The sequence below is a fragment of the Capricornis sumatraensis genome, chromosome 10, assembly GCF_032405125.1.
Source record: "Capricornis sumatraensis isolate serow.1 chromosome 10, serow.2, whole genome shotgun sequence".
NCBI classification, from domain to species: Eukaryota; Metazoa; Chordata; class Mammalia; order Artiodactyla; family Bovidae; genus Capricornis; species Capricornis sumatraensis.
Genome location: NC_091078.1, coordinates 9419624 through 9443416, shown reverse-complemented (window position 1 = coordinate 9443416; position 23793 = coordinate 9419624). Strand labels below are relative to the sequence as shown.

Sequence of the window (23793 nt, the reverse complement as noted above, 5' to 3'; positions counted from 1 at the left end):
CTTTTGAACATGCTGTCTAAGTTAGACATAACTTTCCTTCCAAGGAGTAAATGTCTTTTAATTTCATGGCTGCAATCACCATCTGCAGTGATTTTGGAGCCCCAAAAAATAAAGTCAGCCACTGTTTCCATTGTTTCCCCATCTATTTCCCATGAAGTGATGGGACCTGATGCCATGATCTTTGTTTTCTGAATGTTGAGCTTTAAGCCAACTTTTTCACTCTCTTCTTTCGCTTTCATCAAGAGGCCCTTTAGTTCCTCTTCACTTTCTGCCATAAGGGTGGTGTCATCTGCATGTAGCATCAAGTTCCCTAGATCCATTTTCTGGCCTTGGAAGTTTGTCAACTTTATTCACCCTGTTTCCTAGTTCTCTCTGTTTGAGCCACATTTGCCTTCTTTTAATTCATTCCAAATATCCATCTCTTTTCTGCTTTTAGGAAACCTGCATATCTTGTTACCTTATCTGAATTGCTGCTTTATCCACTAACCCCTTTGCCTAGCTTATCCTTTTTCCAGTTCTCCTTTTCTGGCAAGCCTTCTTGTTCCCAAGGACTATGTCAGGGCTGCTTGTTATAGGCTCTCACAACACCCTTTGGCACTCACTAAATTTGTTGTTAGTTGCTTTTTAAGTTATTTTTTTAATGTCTGTTTTCCTTCTTAGACTGGTATTTCCATGAGCATAGGAACCATTATGTGTCTTATTTCCAAGCATGTAGCATGGAATGTGATAAGAAAAAATTTACCTGCATGAATCAGTGAACAAGGCAAAAATCTATTGTTATGGCTTGAATTGTGGGTCCCCTTCAAAAGACTTGTTAATAGCTTAACCTCTAACATCTGTGAACGTGTCCTTATTTGGGAAAAGGCTCTCTGCACATATAATTAAGTTAAAATGAGGCCATTAGAGTGGATCTTAATTGAATATAATTGGTATTTTTATAAGAAGAGAAAATGCCATGTGAAGTCAGAGACAGAAGGCGAAGGCCACGTGGCCACGGAAGTAGAGATCGCAGTGATGCATCTGTAAGCCAAGGAACACCACGAGTCAGTGGCCAACACCAGAAGGGAAAAGGCAAGAAAGGATTCTGCTGAGTCTCAAAGGAAACATGCTGTGTAGACACCTTAATTTCAGAACTCTAGCCTGCAGAATTGTGAAGAGTAAGTTTCTTCTGTTTCAAGCACCCCCAGTTTAGAGCAGCCCTAGAAAACCAACGCATCCAGCTATAGGAGCTGATGCTGAAGGTTACATCTGAACCAGCAGCAGGTGACCCTGACCCTATAGCGATAGATTGCCAAGGCCACACTTGCTCTTAGAACTTGGGATCAGATTGATCTGACAGGTGAGGCATGATTTGATTAAACCGAAGAGAGTGAGGAGTTTCAGGGGCTTGGCACCCACGAGAATGAAAGTGTTAGTTGCCCAGTCGTGTCCAACTCTTTGCGACCCCATGGACTGCAGCCCACCAGGCTCCTCTGCCCATGGAATTTTCCAGGCAAGAATACTGAAGTGGGTAGGCATTCCCTTCTCTAGGGGATCTTCCTGACCCAGGGATCGATCCTGGGTCTCCTGCATTACAGGCAGATTCTTTATCGAATAGCTAATAGTAATAGTTAACATTCAGTGGGCGATTATATATATGAACATCATCAAAGTCCTATACTAACATGATTTTATTCCTGTAAATAACTTATGAGGTCTACTTTATTAGTTACTATAAGGCCTGTTATTCTTATTTGTGGATAAAACACTGGGGAACAGTGAGATTGAGAAATGGTAGGGCCTTGATTTGAATCCAGGCAAGTATGAAATATATCCAAAAGGGAAAGACAACCCAGAATATGCCAAAAATATTTATGAAGGATTCATATGGGTCAAACTATTTCACAGGCTGCTGCTGTGCACTGAGATGGAGCCTATTTCAAAGCTATTACTGGCATGTAGGTATATACTTTCTATTTTTGAGTTTGTTTTTGACAGTAATGTCAATCAGTCTACCTGTTTCAGAACACCTTTGGCAATGTGTTGTGATATTGTCATCATATTCAAAATTTTGGTTTTATATCCACCTCATTAAATCTGGAAGTAGTTATGACATTCCAGTACTGACTCCTTCCTGTCTTACCGGTTCCTTTTCTTCTGTTTCCAAAGTAGGTCACTGAGTAGCCCAGGCTCAGAGAAGGAGAATGCAGAGGAATCAAAAGCCAGAAGGAATCCTGATGGAGAGAGATGATTAATCCTTACTCTAAACAGAATTGCATTTCTCAAAGGTGGAGCTATTCTTGGATTTCCCAGAAGAAAAAGATTCCACTGAGTCTCTTGGTGTTGACAGTGCTAGAGGTGGAAACAGGACAGGGTCAGAAAATCTGAGCTTCACACTTTGGTCTTCATCTTCTCATTCCAGCCTACTGAGCCTCCATCACCTCACCTGTGGAATGAAGGTAACAGTAGCTTACATGCTGCCAGAGTTTTTTGAGTGACAAAAATGAGAACATGTAGAGGAAGGTGTTTCTTCATCCAGGTCAATTCCACTAAAAAGTGCTATTGGAAGGGAGCATCTTTTCTTTCCTTTGAGATAGGTGAACATTTTTATTGTGTCCCAGGGATCTTTACGTTTAGCTTTTCCAGCTTTTTTTTTTTTTTTTTTTTAACACCAATCATCAGTACTGGTCTTTTGGAGATTTTTCAGTGTTTCATTTGCTGTATACCAGGCAGAAGCTCAAACTGCACAGAGCATCCTTTCTCTCAGCTAAACACACTAGATAAGTCACTCATGGGTACATACAGAAAAGTGTTGTTTTGAGAAACTGCATACTTTTTACTTAGTAGTGATTCACTAGAGCCATAGGTTAATTTGGATAGTTTTGGCATGACGCTAATGTTCACAGCTTTTTTTTTTTTTTTTTTTTTTTCTGCTCTAGATATACTTCTCAGAGTTTCTTTTTCCTTTATCCTGATTTTGGTAATTTTTTTTTTTTTTAAGATCATCTCAAATACTAAAGAAACTATCCCAAAACATAGACAGTGTTCTCAAAATACTATGCTGTATACTCTCAAAAAAAAGTGTTCATTATCCAAATCACAAGTCTAAGTAATGTGAGCATTGATCCCAAGCACGTTATAGGAATACATACTAATGACTGATAGTAATGATGACAACAATACAATTAGGGCAATTCACTGAGGTCATATCATGTGCCAGGCACTGCGTTAAGTTATTTTTGTATTTATTATCAGCGTCTTCACAATAATTCTGCCAAAAGATCACTACTATCCTTATTCTAGGGCTTCCCAGGTGGTGCTAGTGGTAAAGAACCTGCCTGCCAATGCAGGAGACATGAGAGATGCGATTCAGTCCCTGGGTTGGGAAGATCCCTTGGAGAAGAGCAGGGCAACCCACTCCAGTTTTCTTGCCTGGGAAATCCCATGGACAGAAGAGCCTGGTGGGCTACAGTCCACAGGGTCACAGAGTCGGATACAACTGAAGCAACTTAGCACACTCGCACATAACCTTATTCTGCAGAGCTGAAAGCCAAAGATTTCATAGATTAGGTAAGTTGCAGAAAAACAATTCAAACCACTTAGGTTCGGGGACTGACTCAACAGCCCATGTTTTAGCCTGTGCTCACTCTTGACTGCCTCCTGGAGATGCTACGGTTCATTAAGGACTGAGAAGGCCTGGTTTGAGAAACTGCATAGGATCACGGCATGAGAATATTGTGCAGTCTTTTTGCCAATATCTGTAACAATCTGCTCTCCTGCCCTTTATAGTAGCTGTTACATCCATCTGCTCAATAAATTTCTTAATCACCTCTGATGATGTGGTTCTGACTCCTGAAGTATTTTGTCTCTGCCACCCAGGGGGAACGCTTATTGTGACATCATCTGCTCATCCCCTTCCTCCTGGTAAGCTTTGAGGCAGAGAATTCACTGGAGGGTTTTTAGTGACCATCTACCTTTTCTGCCTGTGAGGAGAGGTTGCCATCTGTCAGTGGTCATGGAGTATCCTTCACTGACCTCTTGCATTTAATTTCCTGGACTGAGTGCTCACGCCACCCCATTCTATTTATTGTGGTGATTTTGGGTCTCTCCTTACACAAGTGGTTAAGAATTGTAATTCTTCCAGGGAGGACTAAATTTATGCTTTTCAGTAAGGCAAAGAATATATTCTCCTGTGATATGACTTTGGTTTTTCTTAAGGACAGTTTTATTATTTATGCTTTTCATAGTATTGAGTTTCTCATTTACTTACCATAATATGACATGGGCATCTGAATTACTGTCTACAAAAGTGTTGGTAAGAAATCCCTCTCTGGTCACTCCCTCCAAGTTCCTGGAAGCTCAACATTTTGGGATATATAAATGAGAGAGATGCAATTATATCATGAGCCAAGATGGTTGACTTTTGCTTTGAAGAATAAAATTTAGATGTATGGGCCTTATTATTCATTCTTCAGATTCAAGTTTTTCCTCTCCTTAGAAAAGTAGCCCTAAATATTTGTTGGAATGACTGATGCTGAAGCTGAGGCTCCAATACTTCAGCCACCTACTGTGAAGAGATGACTCATTGGAAAAGATCCTGATGCTGGGAAAGCCTGAGGAAAGGAAGAGCAGGCAGTGACAGAGGATGAGATGGTTGGATGGCATTACCAACTCAATGGACATGAATTTGAGCAAATTCCAGGAGATAGCAAAGGACAGGGAAGACTAGCATGTTGCAATCCATGGGGTCACAAAGATTTGAACACAACTTAGCAACTGAACAATAACAACAACCGAAAAATTATCAAAATGATTCTTGTTCATTTTTATGTGCATTCCGCTAAAATGCATTGATCTGTTTCATAGGATCTCATCCCTTTATATACATAAAAGTATAATCCAAAGATGGCCAATATACAAAATCTTAGATTATTTTGACATGTACTAACAATAGAGGTTCATGAACAATAAAAATCACCACAGTTAACACATGTGCAAAATGACTTTTGATGACTCTCTTCTTTTATTCCCTCCATATCTTTCAGTCTAGCTATGTTCTCCTTATTCCATAGGATTCAGTTCAGTTCAGTTCAGTTGCTCAGTCGTGTTCAACTCTTTGGGACCCCATGAACTGCAACACGCCAGGCCTCCCTGTCTGTCACCAACTCCCGGAGTCCACCCAAACCCATGTCCATAGATTTGATGATGCCATCCAACCATCTCATCCTCTGTTGTCACCTTCTCCTCCTGCCCTCAATCTTTCCCAGCATCAGGGTCTTTTCCAATGAGTCAGCTCTTTGCATCAGGTGGCCAAAGTATTGGAGTTTCAGCTTCAACATCAGTCCTTCCAATGAACACCCAGGACCGATCTCCTTTAGGATGGACTGGTTGGATCTCCTTGCAGTCCAAGGGACTCTCAAGAGTCTTCTCCAACACTGCAGTTCAAAAGCATCAATTCTTCAGTGCTCAGCTTTCTTTGTAGTCCAACTCTCACATCCATACATGACTACTGGAAAAACCATAGCCTTGACTAGACCGACCTTTGTTGGCAAAGTAATGTCTGTGCTTTTTAATATGCTGTCTAGGTTGGTCATAACTTTCCTTCCAAGGAGTAAGCGTCTTTTAATTTCATGGCTGCAATCACCATCTGCAGTAATTTTGGAGCCCCCCAAAATAACGTCAGCCACTGTTTCCACTCTTTCCCCATCTATTTGCCATGAAGTGATGGGATCAGATGCCATGATCTTAGTTTTCTGAATGTTGAGTTTTAAGCCAACTTTTTCACTCTCCTCTTTCGCTTTCATCAAGAGGCTCTTTAGTTCTTCTTTGTCTTCTGCCATAAGGGTGGTGTCATCTGCATATTTAAGGTTATTGATATTTCCCCCGGCAATCTTGATTCCTGCTTATGCTTCCTCCAGCCCAGCATTTCTCATGATATACTCTGCATATAAGTTAAATAAGTAGGGTGACAATAGACAGCCTTGATGTACTTCTTTTCCTATTTGGAACCAGTGTGTTGCTCCATGTTCAGTTCTAACTGTTGTTTCTTGACCTTCATACAGATTTCTCAGGAGGCAGGTCAGGTGGTCTGGTATTCCCATCTCTTTCAGAGTTTTCCACAGTTTATTGTGATCCACACAATCAAAGGCGTTGGCATAGTCAATAAAGCAGAAATAGATGTTTTTCTGGAACTCTCTTACTTTTTCAATGATCCAGCGGATGTTGGCAATTTGATCTCTGGTTCCTCTGCCTTTTCTAAATTCAGCTTGAACATCTGGAAATTTGCAGTTCATGTACTGTTGAAGCCTGGCTTGGAGAATTTTGAGCATTGCTTTACTAGTGTGTGAGATGAATACAATTGGTAGTTTAAACATTCTTTGGCATTGCCTTTCTTTGGGATTGGAATGAAAACTGACCTTTTCCAGTCCTGTGGCCACTGCTGAATTTTCCAAATTTGCTGGCATATTGAGTGCAATACTTTCACAGCATCTTTCAGGATTTGAAATAGCTCAACTGGAAGTCCATCACCTCCACTAGCTTTGTTCATAGTGATGCTTCCTAAGGCCCGCTTGACTTCACTTTCCAGGCTGTCTGGCTCTAGGTGAGTGATCACACATCCATAGCGTGGGACAGTCATTTTTACCCACATTTACTCTCCAGTCTAGCATCTGTTGCTCTCCTCTTCGTTTTTGTGAATTTCCTCCTTCACATTATTTTAAGATTTAAGTGTCCAGATGGACACTGAATTTCTTCCTCATACCTGGCTTCCTGAGCAAGCTATGTGCTTTTTATTTTTTACTGGATGTGAGCCATATCTCCTGGCCTGTTTTTGTAACCTACAATACTTTTCCCCTGTCTGGTTTTAATGGTCTCATTAAAGGTCTTAGAAATGGTGGCTCTCAAATACATTTATTCAAGTACCCATCAAGGTTTTAGTGGAATAAAGATTGAGAAAAATGTAAAAACACAGTCCTCTAGTTCTATTCCAGGCTTTACAGGTGGCTAAGTGGTAAAGAATCAGCCTGCCAAGCAGGAGACATGGGTTCGATCAGGAAGATCTCCTGGAGAAGGAAATGGAGATCCACTCCAGTATTCTTGTCTGGGAAATCCCATGGACGTAGGAGCCTGGTGGGCTACACAGCTCATGGTCACAAAGAGTCAGGCATGATATGACTTAGCAACTAAACAACAGAATAGTTCTATTTATCTTCAGCCAGCCTTACCATGCTACCTTTCAAGATGGCTTCATACTACTATGGGTGAGAGTCTAGCAGTATTACCGGCTGTCCAAGCAAGTTGCCTAAATTCTTTCATACTGCTAATAGGCATAAATGTTGCTAAGTGTAACCTTTTCCTACTATGTTGATGAAACAGAATTTCTGAATGTGATATGAATTTTATCTAATAGCTTTAAGAATGCCCTCAGACCTGCTTTCAAAGGAAATCTTGCTGGGGTCCAGCCCCAGCAGGATCCAGGGGTACCCTCAGCATGGACGGTGTTGGTGAGGGGGGAGGGGAGAGAAGAAAGAATAGAGGCTAATATTCCTTGATTTACACAGAAAGCCAATAAAGCCCCAGACAAGGGACTTGCTCTGTTCACAGAGGCTGCAGGTGCCCTCTCGCTGAAGTGAAGACACAGAGCACCTTCTCGATCGGGTCTTAGAAGCCTAGGCAGGAAAGTGAAGGCAGAGAGCCTCTGTGCTCCAAAGGATCAGGCTGAAAAAGAGAGGGAGGGAGAGGAAGAAAGGGCGAGAGAGAGAGAAAGAAAGAATGATTGACATGGGGAGACCAAGCTTTGGTGAGCAAGGCCCATAACTTTATTTTCAAAAGGACCTTTTATACCTTGACTTGTACATGGAAGGAAATGAAAGATGCAAAGTTTACAGAGTCAGCCCAAGCATTACATCTGTTTTGTCTTTATCGAAACCAGGATTTTTTCTGCGTACCTTTCCCATAAACAATGTTGTGTACATTATCTTCTGGCCTCAGAGGCCTGTGGACATTTTATGACCCTCTTTTGATAAAGGCTGCTCAGCCAGAAAACTTATTTTTGCTTGAAATGTTTTTTCTTTATATTTCTAATCTGTGTCAGCCTCAGAAAGTATTAAACAGAGTTACATGCTCACGGAGCAAAGGTGCAGTAAGTTACAACAAAGAAAGAACCAATTAGCTCAATGGTCTCATGTGGTTAATTCCAAGGCTACTACTTGTTTTTCTTACATTCCATCTATGTTAACCAATGCACTCCCAGGTGCACAATGGATAAGGGATATGGGAACTTGGCAGCAAGCATTGGCTCAACAATAAAATCCTACACCAGCACTATTCTAATAGTTTTAACTCTTTGAAAGGCTCTATATTTTTAGAATGTTTTAGGCTTCCCGTGTCTCTCACAGTTGGGAGGCTGTGAACAATCACATATGTAGCTGCAAGAGTCTGGATAAACCTGCCAAGCAAGCTAGAATGCCAACAGAGGGGGTTTGAATTGCAATATTCCTTTCATGCCCAAGAGACTTATCAACTAGAGCCCTAAGTTGATTTTTTCCAGAGAAAGGTGGTCGGGGATAGCCCCCTGTTAATGTCAGAAGAGTTGATGAAAGGCGTAAAATAGTAAGACAGACAGATTCTGGTTTTGGGGTAGATGCTTGAGCAGGTCCAGGGGGTCCCTCGAGTCCTGATCTGCCATGCTAGTCAGGTCTCTTCCACATGACCTTGTAATGGGTGGGATCTCCTGTGCTGGCTCCCGGCAAAATCTGATGCACTAAAAAGGGATTCAGGAGTCAGATACCCTGAAAGACTCAATATCACATACAGAGTGTGAGGTCAGTTTTTCAGGAGGCTTAAGACACCCCTATGCAGGGAAACTTGATTGAGCATAAAAGTTCTCAAGTGTAAAATAATGCCATGGACTCCTTACATTACTGTTTTTTTCCATTACAGGCTAGAAAAACAACAAATGTAACTAAAGTAAATCTTTCTTTACCTTGAGGTACTCATAATTCCTGACTCTGTTTCATGCAGATCACAAAATCTGAAAAAGAGCTAGAATAGTTGCCAAATACAGAAGAGATTAGCAAGAGCCTAGAGCTACTAATGCCTCCCTGTGATCCCCAAGCTCTTCAGCTGAAGTATCACATATGTTTCAGCTAATTTGCTTTTATTTCCTTATTTCCCTTTTCCCCTCTCTGCCTCCTTTTGTCTCTTGGTCAATTGGTTTGTTTCTTCCTTTCTCTATACCTGTTTTCTTTTTTTTGGACCTCAAATATTGATTTGTTGTTGGTCAGTTGGTAAGTCATGTTCAACTGTTTGTGACTCCATGGAGACACATGCTAGGCTTCCCCATCTCTTGGAATTTGCTGAAATTCATGTCCATTTAATATGATGGACCATGGGGTTGCAAAGTGTCAGATACGACTAAGTGACTGAACTGACTGATGTTCATTGAGTCAGTGATGCCATCCAATATCTCATTCTCTGTCACCCCCTTCTCTTCCTACTCTCAATTTCCCCCACCATCAGGGTCTTTTCCAGTGAGTCAGTTCTTCATATCAGGCCAAAGTATTGGAGCCTGAGCATCAGTCCTTTGAATAAATAGTCACGGTTAATTTCCTTTAGGATTGAGTGCTTTGATCTCCTCACTGTCCAGGGGATTCTCAGGTGTCTTCTCCAACACCAGAATTCAAAAGCATCAATTTTTCAGTGCTCAGCCTTCTTTATGGTCCAACTCTCACATCTGTACATGCCTAATGGAAAAACCATAGCTTTGACGAAATGGACCTTTGTTGGCAAAGTGATGTCTGCTTTTTGATATGCCGTCTGGGTTTGTCATAGTTTTCCTTTCAAGGAGCAAGCATTTTTTTAATCTCATGGCTGCAGCCACTATCCACAGTGATTTTGGAGCCCAAGAAAACAGTCTGTTACTGTTTCCACTCTTCCCCCATCTATTTGCCATGAAGTGATGGGACCAGATGCCATGATCCTAGTTTTTTGAAGGCTAAGTTTTAAGGCAGCTTTTTCACTCTCCTCTTTCACTCTCATCAAGAGACTCTTTAGTTCCTCTTCAGTTTCTGCCATTAGAGTAGTATCATCTGCATATCTGAGGTTGTTGACATTTCTCCTGGCAATCTTGATTCCAGTTTGTGAGTCATCCAGCCTGGCATTTTGCATGATGTATTCTGCATATAAGTTAAATAAGCAGGGTGACAATACAGAGTCTTTAGGTACTCCTTTCGAATCTGGAACCAGTTCATTGTTCCATGTCTCATTCTAACTGTTGCTTCTTGTCCTGTATACAGGTTTCTCAGGAGGCAGGTAAGGTGGTCTGGTATCCCTATCTCTCTAAGAATTTTCCACAGTTTGTTGTGATCCACACAGTCAAAAGCTTTTGCATAGTCAATGAAGCAGAAGTAGATTTTATTTTTGGAATTCCCTTGATTTTTCTATGATCCAACAGATGTTGGCAATTTGATCTCTGGTTCCTCTGTCTTTTCTAAATCTAGCTTGCAGATCTTGAAGTTCTCAGTTCATGTGCTCTTGAAGCCTAGCTTGAAGGATTTTGAATATTACCTTGCTAGCATGTGAAATGAGGGCAACTGTACAATAGCTTGAACATTCCTTGGCATTTCCTTTCTTTGGCATTGCCTTTTCATTGGGATGAAAACTGACCTTTTCCAGCCTTTGGCCACTGTTGAGTTTTCCAAATTTGCTGGCATGCAGAGTGCAGCACTTAGCATCATCTTATAGGATTTGAAATAGTTCAGCTGGAATTCCATCACCTTCACTAGCTTTGCTCATAGTAATGTTTCCTAAGGCTTTACATCATGCTGTTGACCCACACTTCATTCTACAGTATCCTATTAAATAATATATTGATTACTCTACTTAAGTGGGTTTTTCTTTTTTTTTTTTTGATGGGAGAGGGATAGTAAGTGAAGAATTTTACTTTCATATTTTGCCTATCTATTCTTTTGAATTCTGAGGAAACCTAGTTTGGTCACAACTGGAACTCAGACATGTACAGAGGACCAGGGATCCCTTCCATCAGGGAAGGTACACACAAGAACAAGAGGAGCTACTGGCTGCTTTTGTGTCCTGGTGACATAGGGTGTAGTCCATACTTTAGCTCAATACTCCTAACTCCAGAGCTGCCCCCCTAAAATACAAAAAGGAGCCTTGCAGAGAATCACTGGTGTGAAAATATTAGATTGCTTCTGAAAACCTCCTTTTCCAGGACCTCATCCCTGTGAGGTTAGCTTCATTCTTATGGAAAAGAGCAGTCTCACATTAAAGATTTTCCCTCAGTCCCAAGCTGAGTGTGAATACTGTTGCAGCACTGTGGGAGACACAAATAAAAATAGTTCTCAGTTACTGTAGTAATCCAACATTATGCCATGAAAGCTTGGGAACAACCTTGGGAACCCAAGTGCTCAGGGTTCAGGAACATTTCTCAGATGTGCCCTCAGTTCTCATCCCTTCTTGCCCCACAGTTTAGGAGAGAACAAACTAATTTTCACCCCAGTCTCTCATCTTCATTACCTAGGAGAAAAACCAATTCTTTAAGGATTTCTTCCCCTCCAGCCACTAGTCCTCCCCTGCAGGTTAATTTGCATTTGTATTTAGTTGTTATTTATGAAGTGGTAGAGATTACCTTTCAAGAGTAAAGTTGTATTTGGTGCTGAAGTTCGTAACTACTTTTCAAAAATGAAATTTCTTAAATAAGCTAAAAAAAGGAGGAATTGTTCCTAGGAAGATGTTGACTTGGTCATAGGGTGAAATTCTGCACAATTCCTGATTGTGGTCATTACTCTCCAGTTCTCAGATACTAGTACTCCATGAAGTTGAAGTCTTGGAGCTACAACTGCAACATGATTAAAGGTGAGCAATTATTTCTAGAGCTATCTTTTTTTTTTTTTTAATTGAGTTTTCAAATCTGGCTGGCTGCTTTAGAGAAGGCTTTGACTAAGCCAACCAGTAAGCACTTGTCCTTAGGTTTGTTCCCCAACAGTGCCCAATATAAGAGATAGATTTGCAAATACCAGATCCTGATGTATTAATTTACTATGGGGGGGTTCTCTTTTATGGATTCTAGAACAATTAAGCCTATTATCCTCAGCATTGTTTTCTGAAATGCAGCTTTACTTAGGGAAGGAGTCAGTGTAGTTGGAGTCTAGTGAAGAGGATTCCAGGTAAAGAGATTCAAATACTTTTGCAGGATACAGACAAGAAACAGAAGGGTATTCTTGCACTGATGGGAATAGTTTGTCTTCCTTTAAAGCACTTTGGAATTAGCACTCAAATGTACTTGAGTTTTGGCTCTACTCCACGTAACCCTCACTTCTGCATAGATTTCACAATTATATTGCAAAGAACGGTCTTCAGCATTTCATCAACAACACCATACTCATACCCATCTAGGTTTGTATGTGTAAGTGCAGAAAGTCCATAGTTAAGTGCTCAGACAAGGAAACTTGATCAACTTAATTCTAATACATGTTTTCTAGAGGCTTTGTGTTCATTTTTCTTAACCTTTCTAAGTTGTTTATAGATGTTTCCACATCTATAAATGGACTAAGCTCTCCTATCTCATGGAGTTATACTAGGAAGAAATAGATTCTGTGAAGTGCTAAGCATGTGTGGTATGCAGCCTTTTTGGTGACCCAATGATCCTCACTTCTGGGTATTCAAGTCCTAACATAGTGCCAAGATATGCAAACAGCTCATTTGACTCAATAAAACAAACAAACAATGCAATCAAAAAATGGTCAGAAAACCTAATAGACATTTCTCCAAAGAAGATATCAAGATGGCCATTAGGCATGTGAATAGATGCTCAGCATTGCTAATTATTAGGGAAATGCAAATCAAAACTACAATGAGGTAGCACCTTACATTAGTCAGAATGGCCATTATTGAAAAGTCTACAGATAACACATGTTAGAGATGGTGAGGACAAAAGGGAACCTTTTTACACCATAGGTGGGAATGTTGTGGGAATGTAAATTGGTGCCCCTGCTATGGAGGTTCCTCCAAAAAACTAAAAATAGAGTTGCCATATAATAGCATTTCCACTCCTGGGCTTATATCTGGACAAGACTATAATTCAAAATGATACATTAACCCTTATATTCATAGCAGCACTATTCACAGTAGCCAAGACATGAAAACAGCCTAAATGTCTATTGACAGATGAATGAGGAAAATGTTGTATGTCTACTTATCTATCTGTCTGGACATACACGCAATGTAATATTACTCAGACATAAAAAAGAATGAAATAATGTCATTTGCAGTTACATGAATGACCTAGCCATTATTATACTAGCAGAGTAAGTCAAAAAGAGAAAGACAAATACCACACGGTATCACTTATATGTGGAATCTATTAATAGAATATGACACAATTGAATTTATCTATGAAATAGAAAACAACTCACAGACATAAAGAACAGACTTGGGGTTGCCAAGGAGGGGTGGGTGCAGGAGAGAGGTGGATTGGGAGTCTGGGATTAGCAGACACAAACTATTATATATAGAATGGATAAACAACAAGGTCCTACTGTATAACACAGGGAACTATATTCAATACTCCATAGTAAACCATAATGGAAAAAAATATGAAAAAGCATATATATATATATATATATATATATATATGTAATCAATCTGATTTTGGTATTGACCATGTAGTGACATCCATGTGTAGAGTCTTCTCTTGTGTTGTTGGAAGAGGGTGTTTGCTATGACCAGTGCGTTCTCTTGGCAAAACTCTATTAGCCTTTGCCCTGCTTCATTCTGCATTCCAAAGCCAAATTTGCCTGTTACTACAGGTATTTCTTGACTTCCTACTTTTGCATTCCAGTCCCTTATAATGAAAAGGACATTTTTTGGGGGGGTGTTAATTCTAGAAGTTCTTGTAGGTCTTCATAGAACTGTTCAACTTCAGCTGCTTCAGCATTACTGATCAGGGCATAGACTTGGATTACTGTGATGTTGAATGGTTTGCCTTGGAAATGAACAGAGATCATTCTGTCATTTTTGAGATTGCATCTAAGTACTGCATTTCAGACTCTTTTGTTGATTATGATGGCTACTCCATTTCTTCTAAGGGATTCTTGCCCACAGTAGTAGATATAATGGTCGTCTGAGTTAAATTCACCCATTCCAGTCCATTTTAGTTTGCTGAATGTTGATATTCACTCTTGCCATCTCCTGTTTGACCACTTACTATTTACCTTGATTCATGGACCTAACAGTCCAGGTTCCTAAGCAATATTGCTCTTTACAGCATCAGACTTTACTTCCATCACCAGTCAATATTCAGAAAACTAAGAAACAGTGGAAACAGTGACAGACTTTATTTTGGGCTTCAAAATCACTGTGGATGGTGACTGCAGCCATGAAATCAAAAGATTCTTGCTCCTTGGAAGAAAAGTTATGACCAATGTAGAGAGCATATTAAAAAGCAGAGGCATTACTTTACCAACAAAGGTCTGTCTAGTCAAAGCTAAGGTTTTTCCAATGGTCGTGGATGGATGTGAGAGTTGGACTATAAAGAAAGCTGAGCACCGAAGAATTGATGCTTTTGAACTGTGGTGTTGGAGAAGACTCTTGAGAATCCCTTGGACAGCAAGGAGATCCAACCAGTCCATCCTAAAGGAAATCAGTCCTGATTATTCATTGGAAGGACTGATGTTGAAGCTGAAATTCCAATACTTTGGCCACCTGATGTGAAGAACTGACTCATTGGAAAAGACCGTGGTGTTGGGAAAGATGGAAGGTGGGAGGAGAAGAGGATGACAGAGGATGGGATGGTTGGATGGCATCACGGACTCAATGGACATGAGTTTGAGTAAACTTTGGGTATTGGTGATGGACACGGAGGCCTAGCATGATGCAGTCCATGGAGTTGCAAAGAGTTGGACATGACTGAGTGACTAAACTGAACTGAACACACACACACACACACACACACACACACACAGACACACACACACACACACATATATATATATAAACTGAATCACTTTGCTGTACTATGGAAAAGAATATATATATATATAAATGAATCACTTTGCTGTACACCAGAAACTAACACAACATTGTAAATCAACTACACTTGAATCAAATAAATTTTAAAAACATAATTAAACTTTTATGATTTTTTGGAAAATTGGTTTCTCTCTGAAAAATATAGCTAGGTTGCAATATTAAATGACAGAGACAAATTTTCCCCACAAGTAAATAAAAGAAAACACCGCCTCCCCTGGGAGACTAGATTGTAAAGTCAGGCAGCTCTTGAGGTGTCTCCCAGCTACAGCTTTACACTCTCCCAGCCTGATCCATGGGGACATTCATATAAAAGATTGTGCCGTAGTCGTATAGAAGCACAGTCACATATAATCAGTAGTCTCAAGGCAGGAAAATTAGGTTGGATTCTAATCCAATTTCTTCCTAGCTGTGTGGTTTTGAGGAAACTAATCTCTGCTAGCATGAGCTTTCCTAAATCAGAACAGAGTAGTAAATCATCTCAAAAATCTTTGTAAATGACATGATATATGTGACTATGTATTTTCGGCACATGGCCTAGCATGGACATGCGGTAAAAATGGGGTCTGAAGCTGAATGAATAGAGATTATTTGAAAGTGCTGAGGAAAGGCACTCACGAACATACTTGCCTATCGAGTGAAAGACTTGGTTGCATTCCTTATCATGGAACATGTGGTTCATGTGAAGAAAGTTTGGCAGGTTTCCTCCTGTCCTCATTGGTGCCGTGGAGTTGGTTTTATCTTCATTATAGCACCAGTTGTCCTGAACTGCAATAATATTTTATGAACCTCTGGTCTCCACCAGGTTCTGAAGGTTTCTTTGGGAAGAGACATATATTTATTTATTAACTTATTATTTATTTAAATATATATGTCATTTATTTATTATTACTTTTTAAACATCCTCAAGACTTGGCATGTAGTAGGTTCTTAAGAATTGTTTGATGAGCAAATGAATTTTACAGGTATTTAAACTAAGCTCTTATTCTTAGAACCACAGACACTGCTGTGAAGTTTCTTCAGCCCACAAGGCATGTAGCAATTGTTAATTTAAAAAAGAAATAAAAAAATGGAACTGATGATAGCTGAACAAAAGTGAACGTTTCTGTAGAAAAATATCACTGTACTTAGTGACCTTGAACTGAGTCTAATTATGTAGGATTTAATCAATGCAGATGAATAAGCCCTTTATAAAAATCCTCAAAAGCCTGTGCTTGCATGAATTGCCATAAGGATTTTTTAATAGATGTGCAGATTGCCCAGGGAAAGGGACTTCCCCCAATAATTAACCTAAGCTCTGAATTTCGTTAGCACAAACACAAGCAGTTAATGTACATGAACTTTTTTTAGCCCAAGTTGGAATGCACAGGGGGCAGAAGAGAAAGCCCTCATTCACAGTTGTGAACATCAGCAATAGACATGGAGAGTTGGGGGGAAATAGGCCCCTCTGCAACCTGCATAACTTGTAATGAAATGTAGACCACCTTAAGTGCTTAAATAGAATGATGCAAAATGCAGATAATCATGTAATTCATTAAAAAAATACATCAACAACAAAACCCTTTCTCTTGCACAAGTAACTGAAAAGGACCAAGGTTAAAATATTAACACATACATTAAACCATTGGTAAATAATAAAGTGGCATTGCTTTCATGCTTAATTACTGAGGAAGTGGACTTGATAACACAGCTGTCTGCAAAAGGAAGGCAACTGGGAAAGATAATTCTACCATTTTAGTTCTTTCTCCCAGATGTACTATTTTAAAAAGAACACTAGTTCTTCAAAATGCTCTATAAAACTATGGGTTCAAAGAAATTTGTAGAATATTTAATACTAAACGTCATTTCAGAGAGATACAATGGATTTTTCTCAAGTGTCAGATGGATTTTTAAAAATTATTACAAAAGCAATATGGGCTCATTTTGTGAGGTGGGGGGAGGGTTGGGAAGGGTTGTGGGGAAACCAAAACTCAGCAAATAGAAAGGAAAGCCTTCTGCATATATCTTTGGAAAACTTCAGTTTCTTCCTAATTGCTAAGTTCCACTCAAGAATAGGAAACAACCAAACCAGTTTCTTTATATGCCACATGTAGACCCAAATAATTTGGCTAACAGCACAGGATTTGGAGTCAGTCTGTCTGGAGGAAATCCTGTCTTCTTTACTTGTTATGAGACTTTAGGTAAGTTAAGAGATATTTAACACCTTTGTAACTCAGTTTCCTTATTAGAAGAATTGATCAAAACAACAATGCCAACTTTACAGTGTTGTTAGGCTTATAAGAAATAACACTGGTAAAGATTTTAAAAAACTTTACAGATAATGAAACTTTTTTTTGTGACAGTATATATAGATTTATCTTATTGTTTTTAACAATTGTGTAGAATTTAACTTTATGATATGTAACATTTCAGTGGTTTTTAAAAAATCTAATGTAGAATGGAATAAGTCTTTTTAAACATGGCATGAAACTTGGGAAGAATAGAAGAAAATTGCTGAATTTGATTACATATGAATTAACATTCACAAACAAGAACAAACCTCTTGAACTATATTTGAAGGCAAAGGGCAAAATAGGAACAAAATTGTAATTTATAGAAAAAGACCAACTACTTTAAAATATGGAGAACCTTTCCAAATAAATTAGAGATTAACTCAGTAGAAAAATGAGCAAACTAAGTACTTTTGACACATGTATGTGGCAAATGTGAGTCATGAGACACTAGTCATTTCCTATAAAATTAGCAACTATCAGAAGAATGCTAATATACAGGGTTACTGAGTATAAGAAAATGGAAATATCAGTGCAATTTTTGTGGATGTAAGTTGTTATCATTTTTGTTGGAGTTCAAATGTGAATTTGAATTTTAAAAATGAATAGGCCATTTGAGCCAAGAGTACCACTTCTGAGGCTCTACAGATCTCCTGATATGCTTATGTGTAAGAAGGTTACACTTTAAAAAAAAAAAATGCTCCCAAAAGACTGGACATAGAGTAAGTAAGGCTCAGGGAAGTTTTATGGTAAACCCACACAAACAAACCCTGGCCACTGAATTCTGATTTAAGAGTAATCCCCATTACAATCCAAAGAATGGAGAATTCTGTAAAACACCCTTTTGAAAATGCTGATGTTCAAAAAATTCTTCAACTGTTATCTCAAGCTGAAATTTTGAGAATTATACGTAGGAACTTACCTACAGACCGTGGGACTTTGAATCTTGAGACCCTCAGGCACTCACTCCTGGAAGAAAGGAAGAGGAATTTTTTAACCCTGTGGAAAGCACATTACTTTAACATTTACTCTAAAGAGGACAGAGGACTTCCACTTTTCAAAGAGATGTTGAAATTCGAAAGACCACATTCCACCCTCTGTAAGGAAGCTGCTGCTGCTGCTAAGTCGCTTCAGTCGCGTTCAACTCTGTGCGACCCCAGAGACGGCAGCCCATCAGGCTCCCCGTCCCTGGGATTCTCCAGGCAAGAACACGGGAGTGGGTTGCCATTTCCTTCTCCAATGCATGAAAGTGAAAATTAAAAGTGAAGTTGCTCAGTCATGTAGGAAGAGGAAATGCCAAATCATTACAAGGTGTTAACTTTCCTTGAGCTCTGCAGGGAGCTAGTTCCCTGAGGTCCTAGTTTGCCTGAGCCTGAGGGTGAACTAGGGCCCCCACGCCCGGCCCCACCAGAAGCCCAGCATCCACGTCACCTCACCTGCACTAGCAGGCTGCTGCTGTGCAGGGGTAAACTGAGGAGAGAGGGCCGTGTGAAGTGTAGGCAGGGACCCCTGAAGCCTCCTCAAGGAAGCAGTGCTGAGAAAAAACCAGAGAACCCTAAACCCACCAGCTGGCTCAGTGGTAAAAAATCAGCCTGCCCAAAAAGGAGACGCAAGAGACTATGGGTTCGGCTCCCCGTTCGGGAAAATCCCCTGGAGTAGGAAATGACACTCTATGCCAGTATTCTTGCCTGGAAAATTCCATGGACAAAGGTGCCTGGCAGGCTACAAAAGAGTAGGACATGACTGAGCAAGTGAGCTGCTGTTGCTACTGCTAAGTCGCTTCAGTCGTGTCCGACTCTGTGCGACCCCAGAGAGGGCAGCCCCCCAGGCTCCCCCGTCCCTGGGATTCTCCAGGCAAGAACACTGGAGTGGGCTGCCATTTCCTTCTCCAATGCATGAAAGTGAAAAGTGAAAGTGAAGTCACTCAGTAGTGTCCGACTCCTAGCGACCCCATGGACTGCAGCCTACCAGGCTCCTCCATCCATGGGATTTTCCAGGCAAGAGTACTGGAGTGGGGTGCCATTGCCTTCTCGGCACCCTAAACCCACGCCAAGCGCATATAGTAGCAGCACCCGACCACTAGGGGAATTCAGATTTGTAGAGCCCTGATCTTAACCTCGGAGAAGGCAATGGCAACCCACTCCAGTGTTCTTGCCTGGAGAATCCCAGGGGCGGGGGAGCCTAGTGGGCTGCCCTCTCTGGGGTCGCACAGAGTTGGACACGACTGAAGCGACTTAGCAGCAGTAGCAGCAGACCTTAACCTAGCAACAAAACCCCCAGCTCTGCTCAATTCCCTACCAGAAGGACTTTATCCATACCCTACATCCCCCACAGACCAGACATAACTGAGGAAACAAACAGCGAACAATGAAGACAGACCAATAGAAGTTATCCAAACTGAAACCCAATGAGAAATGAGTCAAGAAAAAGGACAAGGGCTCTCCCTGAATGCTGGCTGGAAATCTAAGAATTTAGAGTGCTTTTATTAAATATATTCTTGAGTATAATTCTGCCTTGTCATTCTTCCCTGATTTTTTGGAGCTATTACATTTTGAAAGATGGCATGAAATGGATGTCAGTGGATGTGTTCCTAACGCATTACAAGAGGAATTGTAAGTTGCCAATATTAGAAAGACATGAGAAGTTCCTTAAAAGCCAAAACTATAAATAAACTGCATAAAGTTTGGTAACCTTTGCTTCCAATCTCTGTTGTGACTGAAGTTTACAGTGCAGGAGGAAGGTTTTGTTTTGTTTTTTCCACCAAATGACTATATCATTTCCCTTTGGAATTTTATTATTCAAACCAATCTATGCTATGCTGAGGATATTTTTATAGTCTTCTGTGTAATCATTTTTCTTTACTATATCATTCATTCCAGAATCAACAGCCACTTTTGCCTTTGTTTCCCCTAAATACTTGGCAGGAAGCAAAAAACTCATCTTATAAGTGATGAAACCAAGATTAAAGGAGGTTGTGAGTATTTTATGTTAAAAAAGACAGGGGGAAAAAAATTCCCCGATTCATTGTCTTTGACTAAAGTATGTAGCTGTTCAACTTTTTTTATTTTAGCAACTTCTCATTTTTCCCTGGGTCAATGACTGCTTGTGGAAAAGAGCAAGTCTATATTTGCCCAAGGAAAAAAAATCTGATCTGAATGCCAGAATACCATGGTACATGTAAAGATATTGGTCTCCTGTTTATAGATGCTATTTTCACATTAAGATGAAACAGCTGCCAATTCAAAATTGCAGCCCTCAAGCAAAACCCCTTGGCATTATAAAAAGGCATATACTCCTGGCACTCTCCAGCTGTCGGTATCAGCACTCATCTTTCTTTTTGCATTTTATTATAGATGTTTTGACCAGGATTTATAATGTAGAAGCAGCAGGGGAATTCACCTGTTCTCTGTCACAAAATACCACACTGATTGAGAAGATAGGGAAATCAGAAGAGAGGCTTGGTCTCTGGAGAATGAGTTTTGCCTGGAGAAGACCCAAGCTTGCCTTCTCTACAGATGAGGTGGTATAGTGGTTAGGCTTAGTGATCTATGCAGGTCTGGGTCTGACTCCTGGATCCTGTTTCCTAGCAACAAGACGTAGAGCACTTTACTTGGTATCCTTGAGTCTCAGTTTCTCATATTTGACACTGGGATTAGATATATAGCTTACTGAACTTTGGGGAGGGTTACATGATATAATGTGTGTGTATCTTTTGGCATAATCCTTGAGTCAAGAACTTATTTGGTATTGATATAAGAGACTGAGTGGATGCTGTGGCTTAAAGATTCTGCATGCCTACAGTGTTATGAAAGGTATTTTGCAGGGGGTGGGAGAGACCTGACAGTAGTGGGGAGGATGCAAGCTGACATGGCTGGAAAGCCTGGTGGCAGGTCCTGTGTGACTGTGAGGTTGTTTATTAGCCATAGAGAAGCCTGGTAGGGTAATACAGAGCACAGGCAAGGAATAGGTCTCAGGAACATCAGAGAGATGCCTGGAAATCATGAGATGAATAAGGGAGTGTACTTGGTCTTGGGAAAGAGTACGAAGGAAGATAGATACCCTAGTAGGGATATGGAGGTCCCTTGTAAGGAGACTTTCATCATTAAGAACAAGGGACTAATCAATTTCTACCAATGGGTCTGAGATGAAAACTGGGCTGAACTAGCATTCTTGAAGTCTCTCACAGGTGAAGAGTTTGGAGCCTGGGGCAGGATGAGATCACCAGAAGGATTTAAGTAGGTCTACTAAGAGGTTTCCCTGGTGGCTCAGACTGTAAAGAACCCACCTGCAATGCAGGAGACCTGGGTTCAATTCCTGGGTTGGGAAGATCCCTCAGAGAAGGGCATGGCAATCCACTCCAGTGTTCTTGCCTGGAGAATCCCCATGGACAGAGGAGCCTGGTGGGCTACAGTCCATGGGGTCACAAAGCGTCAGACACGACTGAGTGACTAAGCACAGCAGCACCTATGGTGGAAGGGCTATGTACAGAGAATCAAGCAGGAACTGCAAACTTTGGCTTTGCACACCCTATCTGAATAATATTGCTTTCCTACCAGAAGTTAGCAACAACTCCACATTTTCTATTTTACTTGCATTGCTGAAATTATGTTCTCCACTAGTTATGGATACCTATCAATAATGGCCAGTGGGTGGGTTATAATTCGGCAGATTCAGCATAATTTTCCAACAGAATTCTCCATTTTAATGTCTCTTTTCTAGATCAGTTACTCCGCCCACGGAAATCTCTCTTTGTAAGCTGGGCTCTCCCCAATTCTGCTTAGGGGGATGAACTTGTAGATAACACTCTTTATGGCAGAGAAACAAGGATTGGCCTGTTTATTCTCAGGTGCTGTTTGCTTAGGACCCTGGTTGTGAGGTGCATCTCTGGAGAACTGCCTCCTGCTCATGTGGGAGAAGTGCCCTCTGTGCTCACATCTCTGCAGATCCATATGGCTAGAGGACAGTTCAAATGGCTGCTTGCCAGAATTTTGGCCCTCACTTGTGCCTCCAAATCTGGTGATCCAATTTCTGCATCACAGATTTTAAATATGGCTGTCCTCCAGATACAAATGATTAAAATTCAAAACAAATAGAAACATCATGTTAGGAGATGATGCTTTTTTCTTTAAAAAAAAAAGATAAAAAGCAGATAAATCATGTATATATCTTACAGTTGCAATAATAGCTATACTAATGTTTATGTCAAATCTCAAAGGAGAACAAATAGCTTAGCTAATGGTGTGTAACAAAAACTCTCCCAGTGTGAAATACAATAGGACTTGTTAGTTCATAATGTAGGGTACCTGGGGAAAAATGGATTTTGAGTTATCTGGGATGAACTGATCTTTTATTTTGTAAATAGCAGGAGAATAGCAGTAACTTTGAATTTAACATACTTTAAAAAGCAATAACTTATAAAATTTGATTTTGTGGAGGTAAAGTTCTCAGTAATGAGAGAACATTTTGGTATATTTATAACTTCAATTGCAACATATCAGTTGTGTGTTTTTTAAGTGTTTCATATACATATGTGTGTGTTTTGTCTGTATGTACACTGTATGCCAGTGGGTTATGTGTATGTGTTTGAGAAAGGGACTACTCTTCACTTGATTGGATAATTCAGTTGAGTCAAATCATGAAACCTTATTTCCAAACTCCAGGTATTCCAAAGTCACTATTTTAGATTTGAAAATATAAGCTTTACAGACATTATAAAACTTATTTTATAGACTCATTTGATCTTGAAAAATGGCATTGAGTGGTTTATTTTCTTTGAGTCACATACTTAAAAAGGCCAGAATTGTAAAACATTGAAGAAAATAATATTGCCGTCACTTCCTTGCTAGGGATGATCTTGATGATATAAGGCTGGAGTCACAGAAGAGTATTTCTGACACCATTGTTAATACACAAGAAAGATGCTGTGTGGAATCAACTTTGTTTTTTTGTTTGCTTTCATTAATCAGAGCATAGATGAGATGTTCTAGTCATCTCTTGAAATAATACTTTAATAATATGCATATTATTTAAATTTATTTATGATAAGTGAGTTCAGTTTATCAATGGAATCCAAAGGTTTGCTACTAGATAAACTTTGATAAGACAATGTGATGTGTCTTTATCTCCCTAGGGTTCCCTTCTTTACATTCAGATCCTACAGACTGGATGAATATGTAACATAAAAGGATTTGGGGCTTAGAAAGCCAGCCAAGGAGCACTGATTGCCAACATCTCTTAGTAAAGAAAGTGGGACTGTGTCCACCTGGCAAAGAGTTTTTGCATTACACTTGTAACTTTTAATTCAGTTTATGAAAAGCTTGGTATTTTGGAAGATCATCTTTGGCATATGGCTATTATACTGTATTATTATTATTTTTGGCATGCCACACAGCTTGCCTGATCTTAGTTCCCTGATCAGGGATCAAACCCAGGTCCTGGGAGTGAAACTGCCAAGTCTCAACCACTGGACTGCCAGGGAATTCCTATATTCTCTGCATTT

The 23793-nt window shown here is 40.0% G+C and overlaps 1 long non-coding RNA gene across 1 annotated transcript in view; it reads left to right on the top strand.

The window, feature by feature from the left end:
* Positions 1–2368: 2368 nt before the first annotated feature.
* Positions 2369–23793, top strand: part of LOC138086937 (uncharacterized) — a 53508-nt gene continuing 32083 nt past the window's right edge. The window contains exons 1-2 of the long non-coding RNA XR_011145463.1: positions 2369–2438; positions 11791–11853. This is a non-coding gene — a long non-coding RNA (uncharacterized lncRNA). The remainder of the gene's footprint in view (positions 2439–11790; positions 11854–23793) is intronic.